This window comes from Aquarana catesbeiana, linkage group LG01 (assembly GCF_042186555.1).
Source record: "Aquarana catesbeiana isolate 2022-GZ linkage group LG01, ASM4218655v1, whole genome shotgun sequence".
NCBI classification, from domain to species: Eukaryota; Metazoa; Chordata; class Amphibia; order Anura; family Ranidae; genus Aquarana; species Aquarana catesbeiana.
The window spans coordinates 453,887,063-453,902,545 of NC_133324.1; the positions used below are offsets into that span (position 1 = coordinate 453,887,063).

Consider the following 15,483-nt stretch of genomic DNA (forward strand, 5'->3'; position numbering starts at 1 on the left):
GTCAAGATAATTTGTAGATAACAGTATATTATATGCACATATGTACAGTAGAATACTACTTGAACCCAACCTGAAAGGATAAGTGAAGGTTAAGTATTTATACTGGCAACCTTCTTAAGAGGGAACCCAGGCCAGCCTATAAACCTTTAATTTTAATGAGAGATCTGGCTTGATAGAAATGGTATGAGGGCCCTTTAAGAAGTATTGACAGCAATGTACATGTTGCAGTCCTGTTGGTCTTCACAGGTCGGAGCTCATCAACTATATCCCATAAGCTGCAGTAACAAGCAATGGGGTTTCTTGAAATGGAAGAGGCTAAAGATGTCTATTTACAGTGTTCAAAGATAGGTGCAGTAAAGTATTCCCAAGGTAAAGCTGTCTGTACACAGTGTCCCAGCAATGTAATAAGGAAAGGTTTGCAAAGGTGGGCAACTGCCCTCTCATCAACAACCAGGCCGATTCAATGCCTTCTGGACATCTCCTGGAGCGACGCTCGTGCAGTGGACCCGCTGTGATGCTCTCCCAGTGCGAAGCTCGAAGCATGGGTTGTCGGATGACCGATTTGGTTCTAGATGGATGTCTGAAGAACAGCACGCAGTGCTAGGCCCTTCTCATCCGGGTTGGAATGTTGCACCCTGCGTGGTAGGCCACGACCTCGCTCTCCATGTACAGAGGGGTCTGTCATGCATCAGGCCCAGGAGGAAGAGGGCGTGGGGTGGGTCTCTGGCTCCTTTTATAGCTCCTCCCTGCAGTCTCCCTGATGGTAGCAAAGATCCCTGGGATATGTAGTCCAGGTGTATAGTCATGTGGCACAATTGACATTCTGAGGAACTACTAATCCCACAATCCCTTTAGTTTGGCTCACAAATATGATGTCAGTTAGTAACGCTGGGCACTAGATGGACATGCGATATATAGAAATATAGATATATAGGATTACTGTACTTTGCAATTGTAGTCCACATTCCTTGCCACTGCTTTTTGGAAAGCAGACATTCCAAGGTATTTAGTAAGAGGCATGGTGAGTTTTTTGAAGTTGTAATTTTTTCCCACAATTCTTGAAATTTTTTTTTTTTTTTTTTTTTTTGCACAAAATTGTCATAATAACAACAAGTTATTTCTCTCACACAGCACATGCATACTTGCAATGACACCCCAAAATACATTCTGCTACTCCTCCTGAGTATAGTGATACCACATGTGTGAGACTTTTACACAGCTTGGCCACATACAGAGGTCTAACATCCAACTAGCACCGTCAGGCGTTTTACGAGCATAAATTGCACATCTCATTTGATGACAACCTATCACAATTTTGAAGGCCCTGGAGCACCAGGTCAATGGAAACGCCCACAAAATGACCCCATTTTGGAAAGCTAACACCCAAACGTATAATCTATGAGGCATAATGAGTCTTTTGATTGGTTCATTTTTTTTCCAAAAGTTTTTAGAAACTGTGGAAAAAAAAATGAAAACGCATTTTTTTTTTTTTTTTTTTTTTTTTTTTTTTTTTTTACACAAATTTGTCCATTCATAAGATATTTCCAACACATAGCATGTACATAGCAAAAATGACACCCCAAAATACATTCTGCTACTCCTCCTGAGTATGGCGATACCAAATGTGTGAGACTTTTTTACACAGCCTGGCCACATACAGAGGCCCAACATTGAAGTAGCACCGTCAGGCGTTCTACATGCATAAATTACACATCTCATTTCTCAACCACCTATTACAATTTTGAAGGCCCTGGAGCACCAGGACAATGGAAACGCCCACAGAACCCCATTTTGGAAAGCTAACACACCAACGTATAATCTATGAGGCATAATTAGTCTTTTGAATGGTTCATTTTTTTTCCCGAAGTTTTTGGAAACTGTGGAAAAAAAATGAAAACGCATTTTTTTTTTTTTTTTTATACAAAGTTGTCCATTTATAAGATATGTCCAACACACAGCATGTACATAGCAGAAAGGACACCCCAAAATACATTCTGCTACTCCTCTGAGTATAGCGATACCACATGTGTGAGACTTTTACATAGTCTGGCCACATACAGAGGCCCAACATCCAAGTAGCACTGTCAGTTGTTCTAGGAGCATACATTACACACAAATTCCTGCCAACCTATCGCATTGTTGAAGGCCCTTCATATTTCTAACACATAGCATGTACTGTACATACCAGTTACAAACAAAATACATTCTGCTGAGTAAAGGGTAAAGAAAAGATTACCTGCAGTTTTAGTAGTGCAGTGGTCCACAGAGAAGAGCATCGGTCCAGGCAGCAGGCAGGAACGTGGACAGCGACAGCAAAACAGGCAGCAGGCAGGAATTGTTAGTACAGGTAGAGATGTCAGCACAGCCAAAGCATTAGTCCAGATAGCAGGCAGGAATGTGGACAGCAGCAGCAAAAGGATCAAAGGATTGTCCATGCAGCAGGCAGGAATACTGTCCATAGATCGTACATGCAGCAGGCAGAGGTATGGTCAGCACAGCCAGAGTATTTGTCCAGGGAGCAGGCAGTACCATCAAGCTTAGGGCATTGGTCAGGAAAGAATGGGGACAGGGGTAGAGGCTTCTCCCACCCAAATCGCTTTGAAGCCTCCGGGCAACCAGACCCTGTTATGGGAACACAGAAAACCAAAAACTGGTTTTCTGAACTCCGAACACTATTCTGGAGCCCCTCACATATGTGAGACCCCTGTGTAGCAGGGTGAAAGATCAATCCAAGGGGCAGACAAAAACATGGTCAACAGGCCGAGGTCAGTGCAGGTAAAAGGCATAAATAGACAGTAGGCAGAGGCATAGTCGATACAGTCCAGGGTCAGTTCACGTGAAAGGCAAAAACATGGTGGAAAAACAATGCAGAGGCATAGTCGAGAAACAGGCCAGGGTCGGTTCACATGGAAGGCAATTATATGGTTGGTTGAGGAAGGGAAATATTCAGGACAGAAATTAAAAACGGGGAAATGACAGTATTAGAAATATGGACTAATAATTTTCCAGAGTGTGATATCGCCTGAAGCATTCTCCGATGCAAAGGCCAGGTTGGGAGGGACAGTCTGTACAATGGAAGCTGGTATCTTTCCTAATTCCTTTTTTGGTGCACACCAGACATTTTTTTTGGCGTCGTCTTCCGGATTCTGTTGGTGGAATATGGTCCAGGAAATGGCACTCATGTAGTCTGCCGACAGAATCGGAGCGAATGCTTTCGGGGGGGATACTTACTGATAAATCAGGGCAGTGACAATGTCTTAAATAAACTTTATGAAGGTGGTGGGTGTTTCTGTTGATTTTTGGTAGATTATGAAAGAATTTAAAAGGGCCAAATTAAAAAAGTAAATTGCGACTTTTTTTGTACCAGAATAGCGATTTTCTTGTTGAAAGATAGGGCTGCAACTGTTATGGAAATGATTAAGAGCTCCAATCGAGCTCAAGGTTATCTGCTGCTGTCTCTAATTTGAAAAGTGTTGATATGCATGCATATAAAAGTAAACACACTGAGACACGCTCAGTTTCGTTACTGTTACACTTCTAATTTATTCAAGGCGGTGTTAATGTTTTATACACACAAATACGTCATTGCTATGTCAGTCTAATAGGTACATCTCATTGGTTAAGATAGAAAAGAAGATGGATAATTTTCATAACGAGGTTTGGCTCTCTCTGGTTTTATCTCCAGTTCCGCATTCTTTTGATGTGTGGGAGGTAGGGGGTAATCGCCATCTTGAGAAAATATAGGAACAGAGCAAATCTGTATACTTATATAATGAGTAAGGAGAAAAATATGTATGCACATAAGAAAATAGACATTTTCAGATTACTATTATTATTATCTACATCACATTCCTTCACACAACAACTGATCGTTTAAATCCACCCCCCCCCCCCCCCATGTATTTATTGTACTCAGTGATACAGGTAGGCTTGCGAATGGTACCGCGTCTTCTGTGAAGTTCCACCGAGGTGTCATCGTGGATGGTGGACATGATGTACACATCTTTTCTATCCCTCCACTTCACAGCCAACACTTCTTCGTTCCTCAAGCTTGTCGATTCCCCCCTTTGAACGTTTGTGGTGACAAGACGCTGTGGGAAGCCCTTTCGGTTTTTTCTTGCTGTACCACAGGCCAAAGTTTGCTTGAGATATAGGTGGTGGAGAAGGGGCAAACTAATATAATAATTGTCCATATAAATATGGTACCCCTTTTTGGAGGAGTGGGAATGCCAACTCCCAAACAATTTTCCCACTTATTCCCATGTACGAGGGACACTCAGGGGGCTGGAGCTGGGAATCTTTGCCTTCGTACACGCGGAATGAGTGCACATAACCGGTGGCGCTTTCACAAAGCTTGTTAATCTTCAAGCCGTACCTCGCCCTCTTACTGGGGATATATTGCTTGATTCCCAGCCGGCCTGTGAAATGCACCAGGGATTCGTCCAGAAATATTTTTGTCAGGGACATAAACTTCAGCAAACTTCTGGCAAAAAAATTAATTAGGGGGCGAACTTTATATAGTTTGTCAAAGTTTGGGTGATTTCGGGGGGGGCACTGTGAGTTGTCACTAAAATGCAAGAAGCGCATTATGATTTCATATCGGGACCTGGACATGGCTGATGAAAAAACTGGCATATGGTGGATGGGTTTGGTCGACCAATGCTTATGAATTTCATTTCTTTTTTTTGTAAGCCCCATGTTGAGGGTTAGGCCTAAAAACAATTTTAGCTCCACTACCGTTAGGGGTCTCCATTCAAAAGGGCGGGCATAGCTGGAGCTGGGGTTGGTTGTAATGAATTGTTGGGCAGAGATTAGTTCGGTCCACGATGCCTTGAATCAATTCGTTAGGGAAAAATAAATTTAAAAAATCCATTTGTGAAAAACCTGCAGTGTTGACCTGCACACCCGGCTGTGTTGTAAAAGGGGGGATCGTGGCTGACCCTGTGGTAGAAGGCAGCCACAATGGGTTTGCCAAGGAATCTGGAAGATGGGTTTGGGCCCTACTTCTTTGGCGTGCACTTGTGCTGGGCCTTTCCTCCTGGGGTCTAGCAGCGCTTGTACTGGGCCCCTCCTCCTGGGGTCTACTGCCGCTGGCACTGCTGGTAGCTGCCTGGTATTCAGACCGTTGTCTTTTTGGACGGACTGCTTCCTCCTCTGATTCGGATCCTGATGTGCTGCCTTCGGGGAGCTCATATTCAGAACCAGAATCTGAACTGAGCGGTGAGAGCTCCCCGTTGCTCTCATCGGTCAGACTCAGTATTTGGTATGCCTCTTCTGGGGTGTACATCTTTCTGGACATAGTGGCTGACTGGCTGTATGTACTCTGGTGGCAGGTGGTGAGGTGGCAGGTACTCTGGTGGCAGGTGGTGAGGTGGCGGGTACTCTGGTGGCGGGTACTCTGGTGGCAGGTGGTGAGGTGGCGGGTACTCTGGTGGTGAGGTGGCGGGTACTCTGGTGGCAGGTGATGAGGTGGCGGGTACTCTGGTGGCAGGTGATGAGGCGGCGGGTACTCTGGTGGCAGGTGATGAGGCGGCGGGTACTCTGGTGGCAGGTGGTGGGTTGTACTCCTGATGGACAGGTACTCTAGATGAGAGGTACGCTTTATTTAGCGGGGGCAATCTGGGCACAGTAGTACATGTACAATAGGTAACTCACTGTTAGCTGATCTCTTCTCCTCACACTGGATCGGTGTGTGAGAAGAGCCCAGCAACAGCAGTTACACACAGTGTTTCTGTTTTACATTACTGACCGGCTGTGATTGGACACAGCCGGTCATGTGGTGAAGAGCCATGTCATTGGCTACAGTGATCGGGGCTGAGCTGTATCCAGGGGAAAAGCCTCAGCCCCGATCACCGCTCTGAGCGCCGCCACCAACGACACATGCCGCTTCCCAATGCCGCTCTGCATTGCCGTTACCGACGCTCCACCGCCGCCACTTCAATACCCTCATCGGGGAATGGCTGTGTGCTGAGGGACACAACGGTGCCCTGATCGCCGCTCTGCGGGCCCCCGCAGTAGTGGCGGAAAGCTGAGGCCGTCATATGACGTCCACCCAGGATGGGAGATCCCATCTGTGGATGTCATTTGACTATGGCCGGGTATTGAAGTGGTTAAAGGGCAATTGCTGAGGCATTGTCAGGCCTAACCATGTGCAAGCTGGTCCTTCAGTAAAAAGTTGTGCATGGGAGGAAGAGAGAGAGAATTAATAGTCTGAAATGAAGTGTTGTGCAGGAGGAGGCTGGAGCAGTGTCGTGTACAAAGAGTGTATATAGTTCTGTCCCAAATTGACTGTTCTAAAATTCTACTGGGCATCCCATATATTTCCATCCCTATCCAAGTTCAAATCCCTTAATACAAGCACATGGACTGCTTTCTGCCTAAAGTGTGACTGGAGAGTGAACGCTGGGCTGGGCAGGGTGACAGGCGAACCACAACTTTCAGCAGCCCCTACGGGGGTACAATAATATTTATTATTATTATTTTTATTATTAATTGCTGCTGGTGATCAGTACAATGCATACATAGAAATAGCCCTGTGTTGGTGGGAGCCCTGGGAGACGATTAGGGATAAGCAGCTGATGGGTCATGTTTTTCTCCTTTCTATGCTCTGTATGGGGAGGGGGGCGTGCGAGTGGTAAGAGGGTGGAGATCACTTTAGTGTGACTTATCAGTCATTACCCTGATAGAGTACAGAGGCTGACTTTTCCCAGCCACACTGCCTCTTGACCTCCCTGGCTAATCTGTCCTTATGAATGTAGAGGCAAGGCCGACTAGCCCTCTCCTGTGAGTATAAAACCACCCCTATCCTTGTTTCTGCTGACTTGCACAATAAATTTTATTGTGTACTGTAAGACGATCATAATATGACCATGTATCTTTTATATTGTCAGTATTGTTTTTCTGTAGTTAACTCTCGCCTGTCTTTGTAAATGCTGATATCTGATGCTTTTGATTAGAAATGTTAGTGTTTTTTTTTCTTAAGGTTGTTATAATTACATAATGCGTTTTGCTGAATGTTTTAATCGCTTTTCAGTTTTCTCTGCAAGGTCTTCAAAATAAACTGAGGAAGCTTTTGCATGTGACAGCACTGATACTTGGTAATGCACTAGTGTGTGGCTTTGTTGTGCTTCAGTCAAGTTAGAGACAGTACATTTCAAATGATTCATGGCATTAGGCCCAGTTCACACCGCATGCAGTCCAGTGTGGGGGGTTTTTTTTCTGCATCAAAAACGCAAAGAAAGTAGGTTATATGGTTTTTAATGGCATAGTTCACTCCAGTGCTTGCAGTTCCAGTGCGTTCCAGTTCCAGAAAAAAAGTAGAACATGCTGCTTCTTTTTTTTTCCTGCACTGGACTGTACTAGAACGCTGTAAAACACATCAAAAACGCACAAACTCTCCAGAACGCATCTACATGCACTGGAACACACATGTCCTTATTTAAAGTTAAGAAAAGGGGAAAAATGCACTGGAATGCATCAAAAACACGCATGCAGAAAAGCATCTGGAACACATCCGGAATGCATTTCTATGGTGTGAACTGGCTCTCAAAAAGCTGTTTGCGCTTGTTATTGCTATCCAGCACGTATTAAACCATTTTTTTTACAAAGCACAGAAACTGGTGGAAGGCTACCTTTTTAATATCTCTCATACTAAAAATGTTCAGAGAGTGAAACTACTATAGGTTTGCAGATGTGGTCGTTCGTTCAGGTTGGATCTGACCACACAAACGGCTGTGAGTTGTCTCTGCCAATGTGGTTGTGGCTTACTTTATGGGACTAAATAGTGAAAGGATTTGCAAGCCTGCCCAATCTTTCTTCTATCAAACTACAGCCCTCCAGCTGTTGCAGAACTATATGTCTTATGAGGCATTGTAAAGCTCTGATATTCACAGACATGATTAGGCATAATGGGAATTGCAGTTCCTGAGCAACCAGAGGGCCATAGTTTGAAGACCCCTGTTCTAGATAATGGTCAGTGGGAGGGCATCTGCTGCCAAAAACCTTATACTGTTGCCTTATGTAGCCAAAATTAGCCCAATATAGTGATAGTCATCATCTCATGTCATCAACTTTTTATTTATTTTTATTATTTTGTGAACCTATTCTAAAATGCCTGCTGTAAACCTAGTGCTTGGTACATGTGTAGGCAATCGCCTTGTCTTTTACAAGTGGTATTCTCATAAACTTGTGTAAGCAGTTAAATTTATGCTAAAGCCCAACAAAGGGCAACTAAAAAAATGACCCCTTGCACTGTGCCTGCATGGCAAGGGTTAATTACTTACACAATCCTTCACCCATCCCAGTAGCTTCTTTTTCCCCACTCCCCAGCAGTCTAAAGTCCCAATGTACCAAAGCAGATTCCATAGCCTTGGACCTGATGACAGTGAAGGACAGTCCAAAACTGTAGCATGGGTGAGCGCCATCTGCAAAGGATCAGTTAAGTAAAACTTTCTCCTGTCCCCTAAGGCCTCAGGCACACGACGCTGTTAAACTCGCGTTCAGAGGCAGTTGGACACTTTTTTTTTTCAACTGCCCCTGAACCCATTCAATGTTATCCTATGTGTCCATGCACACAGTCTTGTTTTTTGGCAGTTGCGTTTAGCCTCTTTTTTCCAGAAGCAAAAAAATGGGTTCAGACGCAAAAGTTTTCCACGTTTCAGACGCTAAACGCCAATACCGCGTTTAGCTTCGTTTGCGTTTTTATAAGTGTTTTTTACAACCCGACCTTGGGGCCACATATCTCGGGGGCCACTTGGTGCTAGGAACCCCAAATTTGGCGTGCTAACACAGTTGGACTAACACTATAAAATATCTAAATTTGGGGTTCCTAGCACTAAGTGGCCCTGAGATATGGGGCCCCAAAGTCGGGTTGTAAAATGTCATTCTCTGCTGCAGAAAAGTGCTTGACATTTTGCAACCCGACTTTGGGGCCCCGTATCTCGGGGCCACTTAGTGCTAGGAACCCCAAATTTAGATATTTTATAGTGTTAGTCCAACTGTGTTAGCACACCAAATTTGGATATGTTATAGTGCTAGGTCTACTGTGTTAGCACACCAAATTTGGGGTTTCTAGCACCAAGTGGCCCCGAGATATGGGGCCCCAAAGTTGGGTTGCAGCCCCACTGCAAGGAATATTTTTTTAGTTGCCCAGAGTTATGCTTTAATGAGTTAATTGTCACTCTCTGGATTATCCATTGTTTTTATATATTAAATTTTTCATATTTTATGGTTTTAATATTATTGGTTTTAGTTATTGCAGATGGTATTTTGTAAGCTTCAAATACCCTTTTTCTTTGCAGATGTGATGGTGCTCAGAATAGAAAGTAAATTGCTTTTCTTAATTGTACGTTAAAGTGATTCTAAAGTCTCGCAGTGGTTTTGCACAGGACAGCCCAGATGCTCCTCTTCTCGGATCCCTTGCCGGCTCTCTTGGCCCCTCCCCCCTGCTCCCACAGCAAGCAGCTTACTATGGGGGGGCACCTAAACCACTGCTCTGTGTGTCCATTCAGACATGGATCCGTGGTTTGGCCCCGCCTCCTCTCTCCTGATTGGCTAACTGATTTTTAACAGCAGTGGGAGCCAATGGCGCCGCTGCTGTGTCTTAGCCAATCAAGAGGGGCAGCCGAGGCACTCATGCACATCACTGGATCGAGATGGGGCTTGGGTAAGTATTAGGGAGGCTGAGGGGCGCTGCTGCACACTGAAGGTTTTTTATATTAATGCATGAAGATAAAACAACCTTCTGCCTTTTTAGAATCACTTTTAGGTATACAGAATGAACTAATCGGATAGATTAGGATATGCTGCTGCCTTTAGGTGATTGGACACCTGCAAGCAAAGCTGTAAGGGCTGCCCAGTAAAACCCCTTCCACTCCCAGCCTGCCTCAGTTTTTGCTAGTGTCCTAGGTGAATGGATAGCTTCTTTCCTCTGAAAGAACTTTTTTTTTTTTTTTACCTTTTTTAATAATGATTCTTTTTCATTTAGCAGGTTTCTTTAGTTGCCTTCTTTTTTCTTTTTTTTTTTTTCTCTGTCACCCCTTACCCACAGTTCACCATACCAGAAACTTAGAGTCTATACTGGGCCTTGCGCCCACCGATGTATGCACCAGTCAATTAGTTCTTTTTCCAATGCTTTTTATTAAACAACTTGAGCAGTAGAGGGATGGAGAGTTAAGGGAAAGTTCAGATACCTTGTGCAGATCACTGAGGAACTTGAGATCCCGTAGACAAGTACACCTTCAGTCAACGGATCTTGCTCACCCGGATAGGCCTCTCTCACTGGCCTAGCAGCCGGAATGATGCACGGACAAAAGTCTCTGCCACAGACTTGATGAGAACAATAATTGTTGAACAATCCTCTGCCACAGGATTTAGTGTTAGTTGAACGATCCTCTGCCATAGGATTTAGTAATGGTAACACAGTACCAAAGTTCCTTTAAGCCATCCAGCAGTACTGTGAGGTAGATTGGTTAGGATGCATCCTCCAATTGAGTCACCAGGCTCCTCTTGAGATACCAGCCTTTAGCTCGGTCCTCTCCAAGATGAGTCCTCCCCCGGGTCTTTCAATTGCTCGGGTTCTTCCCGCAGAACAGACAGCACAGGACCACCTCTGAACCAGTAGGCCCCAGACAACTTCTGGGCCTATGTACAGTCACGTAGCCTCGGGCCAGCAGGGCCCTCGAGACAGAAAAGGAATTGTCACATACCTTAGGCCAGGTGGGCCATGAGGTGAGAGAGCGAAAAAAAGGCGTCTGCCCCTTAAGTATCTCTTTTCCAGAGTGCACAGTGGTGAACCACTTCCATGGGGGGGTTTCTCGGAAGGAAGGACACTCAATACGCCTTAAGCCTGTTGCCCTTCCATCACTGGTCTGTGGTGACGACGCCTACAGACGAGAGTGTGGAACTGCACGCAACATAGCCAATGCTGGGACAGAGGCTAATTTAGCCATAACATTGAATCTGAACTATGTACAGAACAGATAACCCACTAAATTTACATGCGAGCGCCTTGTCAACAGGAGCAGGGCGCTACACGCAGTTTTATGGAATGGTTGCAACTCCCTTTTTTTTTTTTTTATTGTTGGGCGCTCTAATGGCCAGGTCGTGTCACTTTTATAATGTGTTGCACACACATTTGGCATCTGTGCCATATCTGGCCTGCACATGTGCAGTGACTACCACTGTGCTGCACCTGATCTGTATAGCATGTGCATTCCTTCTTCCTTTCCCCCTCCATGAGGCGATCTTCGGCCAGCCCTGGTCACAGTTGACCATTAACCTTCTGCTCTGCAGTTGGTTCGTGAGCAATCCTTGATGACAATAGCTCACTCACTGACTGAAATGATGGTATGGTGGATTATAGGCAAGGGTAGTGGCCCTACAGACATTTCCAGTTTATGATCCTCCAGCTGTTTTAGGGCACCTTGCAGTGTTCCTGAAAGTTTGGTCATTGATAACCCCCAGTCGCTGTCCCCTGCTACAGTCCACACAGTTCTAATAATCTTTTTGGCTGCCTCAGGTGTGGACCTCGCCTCTTTATTACCCAGGGCGTAAATTTCTGCAAATGTCAAGATGTGAAAAATCTCTGCCATGATTGCTTACTCAGAATGTAGGCATCACAAGTATACTTGCTCACCCTGTCCTCTGGAGTCTGTGTCCGATTTTCCTAAAGCTCTAGCTGCATCCGCTCATTCAGCGGAGGACCATGAGGTGTGTACCCTACTTTTGTGGATGGGATTATTATTATTATTATTATTATTATTATTATTATGGATTTCTATAGTGCCAACAATTTGTGCAGCATTTTACAACATGAGGAAAGTACAGTTACAATACAAGAGGAATCCAAGGAACCTTCTTGTCAGACCTTACAATCCTAAAAGGGAGGGTCAAGTGATACAAAAGGTAATAACTGTGGGAGATGAGCTGATGGAGAAAATTAAAAGTACAGTTATTAGGTGGCGGCAGGGTAGGCTTCTCTGAAGAGAAGGGTTTTCAGGGATTGCCTCAAAGTGGACAGAGTAGAAGATTGTCAGAGACTGGGATAGGGAGTTCCATAGAATGGTAGAGGCTCTGTAGAAGTCCTGGAGGTGAGCATGGGAAGAGGTGACGAGAGCTAGAGGGCAGAAGGCCTTGGGAGGAATGAAGAGAACTATTTGGTTGGTATTTTTAAACCTAGGTTAGTGATGTAGCTGGGGGTTGAGTTGTGGATGGCTTTGTAAGTTGTGAATATTTTTAATTTAATTTGTTAGGTGAACGGAAGCCAGTGGAGAGATTGACAGAGGGGTGGCAGACACTCAATGGTTGGTAGGATAGATGAGTCTGGCAGCAGCATTCATGATGGACGTAAGGGGGATAACCTATGTAAAGGTAATGGGGGGGGGGGGGGGGGGAGTTGCAGTAGTCAGTGAAAGAAGACCAGGGAGTGAATTAGAAGCATTTTGATGTCATTGGTTAGGAAGGGGTGTATTTTGGACATGTTATGTAGGTTGAGACAGTAAGCTTTGGAAAGTGATTGGATGTGGGGGCAAAAGGAGTGTTCAGAGTCCAGGGTTATACCAGCACCCTGGAATGCAGGAAGGGATGATAGTTGTGCCATTGATTTTCACAGAGAAGTCAGGGGAAGGGACATGTGGGGGAAGATTGGGAGGTTTAGTCTGTGAACATGACTTCAAAACCTATGGATATAATTTTAGTCCGTATTGCCACAGACGTCACATGACTAGGTCTGAAGCAATCTGTGTGTGCTATCTCTGAAGTTCCCAACCTGGGTTATCTAAGAAGCTCTTCTATTTATTTACTCCTTCTCAATGCTGTGGTCAGCAAAACCCTGTTAGGGGTCTATTTAAAAAGCAGCAGTGTGACCATACCACTGATTAAAAAAATATTTACATATGCACATTGTGTTTCCATTGGCTTAGGGAATCTGACGTTGGCTGAGTGCCATAAAATGAAATGTTGGACTAGAAAAATCAAGGAGAGCCCAGTCATGTGTCCTGTAGGTCACATGAAAGGCTTTCCAAGGTAAGAAGTATAACCGAGAGTGACTAATGATATCTGCTGCCCATTATTGATCATTACTTGTATTATACATAGTTACCAACTCCATATTTATAATAGTCTGTGCTTAAACCACAATAATAGACTTTGTCTAAATAATTAAACTTCAAGCCTTGCATTATATAATTTTCTTGTACAATTTTCCTTTTAGATTTACCAAAAGCCATATAATATGAGGTCAAACCTAAACAACACTTTCAATTTGTATCCATTCAGGCAGACCATTCACTACATATACAACTATGAACAGAAAATATGTAGTCGTGGACATATAGAAGAGAAACTAAGTACCATTAAAAACAACTTTATTATGTACCATTTAAAAATCTATTACACGACATTACAAAATTACTCTCCACATGGGGGGGGGGGGGTTCACAACATGCAAAGTTTCCAATTACAGATCGCATGTGGACCTGATGCATTTCCAGAATGCTTCAGGAGCACATGTGACCGAATCAGTACACTGGAATCCACTCCTGGTCTTTAATAGACTAATATCAGCCAGTAGGGTAGACTGGAATTCATGGCAGGTGTATGTTGCCCATAGAGGTGCACTGCAAATGAGTAAGCCATGGTGAAGGCACTGCCTCTGGGGTGGAAAACTCGGGTACATTCAATAAACCGCCAATTGCCTTCCCAATAAGGAACCATCCAGACCCAATGTGAGTAAGTTACCATAAAGACTGCATGGTAGTCAAGAGATATATATATATATATATATATAGATAGATAGATAGATAGAGAGAGATATATATATATATATATATATATATATATATATATATATATATATATATATATATATATATATATATATATAATCTCTCTATCTCTATCTATCTCTATCTCTATGTATGTATGTATGTATGTATGTATATATATATATATATATATATATATATATATATATATATAAATATAAATTTTTTTTTTTTTTTTCCGAAGAGGGGCTCTTGATAAGTATCTTAGAAACAAACTCCGTTCATATGAATCCAACATGTAATGCACTACATAGCTTTTTTTTTTTTTTTTTTTTTTATATAATGTATGGCCAGTTTAAAGTGGATGTAAACCTGATTTGTTAAATTTGACCTGGGCACATTTATCTGTAGTGTTTACTTATCTCTCTCCAAAGCACTAGGTCCCGTGTCTTTCTGCTGTTTCGTTCCTCTGTTATCAGTATAACTTCTGACAAGTTCTCCGTCAACAGAAATAAAACCAGCCTGAAATTTGTGTCGGGGTGGTTGCTATAAATAGATTAGCAGAGAGCTTGTCTTGTCACAGCACAGCTCTGCAAGTATTTTCGTTCTTCTGCCTATGTGGAGGGGGGTGTGTTCCTTTCCTCCAATCAGCTGTCACACAGTGTAATACAAGACTCAACTCTTACTGCTGAATGAGGAAGTAAAAATTCTAACACCACGTCAGAATTCTAAAGAATATAGAAAGGGAAAGACAGCAGATGATATATATGTAAAAGTTATGTAGGGAGATTTGTTTCATTTGTGTATCATCTGAGGCTGTTCACTTCACTGGGCATAGAGGGTTTACATAAGAGCTGCACAATTAATCGTTAGAAAATCATGATCTCGATTCACCCCCTCTGACGCTCTCTCCTGCTGAGTTTGCCGATTCTTTCATATAAACAAGCGCAGAGATTATCTACTCACTCGGCCGTGAAAAGAAAGCATCCGGGCTGTCTGCTAAGTTTATAACTTGAAACATTGTAACATATGCTTTCGAAAATCTATCTAAGAATTTTGGTACGATTTTCTAATGATTTTCTAATCGATGGGAGAATTGTGCAAGAAATGTAATAAAAAAAGAAAATTTACGGAGAGAAAAGAAGATTCCCAGCCACGAAAATTCTTTTCTGTAGCAACATGAGGTGAAATTGAAGGCTTGGTCGGCCGAATTTCCAAAATCAATGGTAGCACCATCGAATCACAAAAAAAGAACTTTGATTTTGAAAAGAAAATTAGTTCGAAATTCGACCATGTATGGCCTGCTTAAGCTTTCTTCTTAGATCAAAGGGATAGAACTTCTGTGTAAACAAATAATCCAAACGTGTAAATGCAGGAAGTTTAACCACTTAGTCTAAATCTTTTTCTGACACTTCTTTCTTAAAGTGAAAGTAAACCCAATGTCATCCTTTGATGCCATAGGGGTTATCTATAAGGATATACATGCCTCCTGCATGTATCTTTACCTGTCAAATGTCTCCCCTCTGTCTGTTATTAGACCCAAAATACTGCAGATTCTGTGGGTGGGTCTGTTGTCTGGAGCTCGGTGGGTGGAGTCGTGATGTCAGTAGACTCTCCGCCCACCTCTACACTCCCCTTGTCAATATATATTTCTTACACTGAACTTCTGCTATGATCTCTAACATCCAGTGAAAAGACAAGAAAGTAACCACATGACTTC

At 43.3% G+C, this 15,483-nt stretch overlaps 1 protein-coding gene across 4 annotated transcripts in view; it reads left to right on the top strand.

The window, feature by feature from the left end:
* Positions 1-15,483, top strand: part of ACO1 (aconitase 1) — a 109,186-nt gene that overhangs the window by 13,674 nt on the left and 80,029 nt on the right. The window contains exon 1 of one of the 4 annotated variants that reach the window (XM_073636740.1): positions 6,650-6,783. The exons of the other annotated variants lie outside the window; for them this stretch is intronic. The gene's annotated coding sequence lies outside the window, so the exon portion shown is untranslated. Of the gene's footprint in view, positions 1-6,649; positions 6,784-15,483 lie in introns of those variants that run through there. 4 annotated transcript variants of the gene reach the window in all.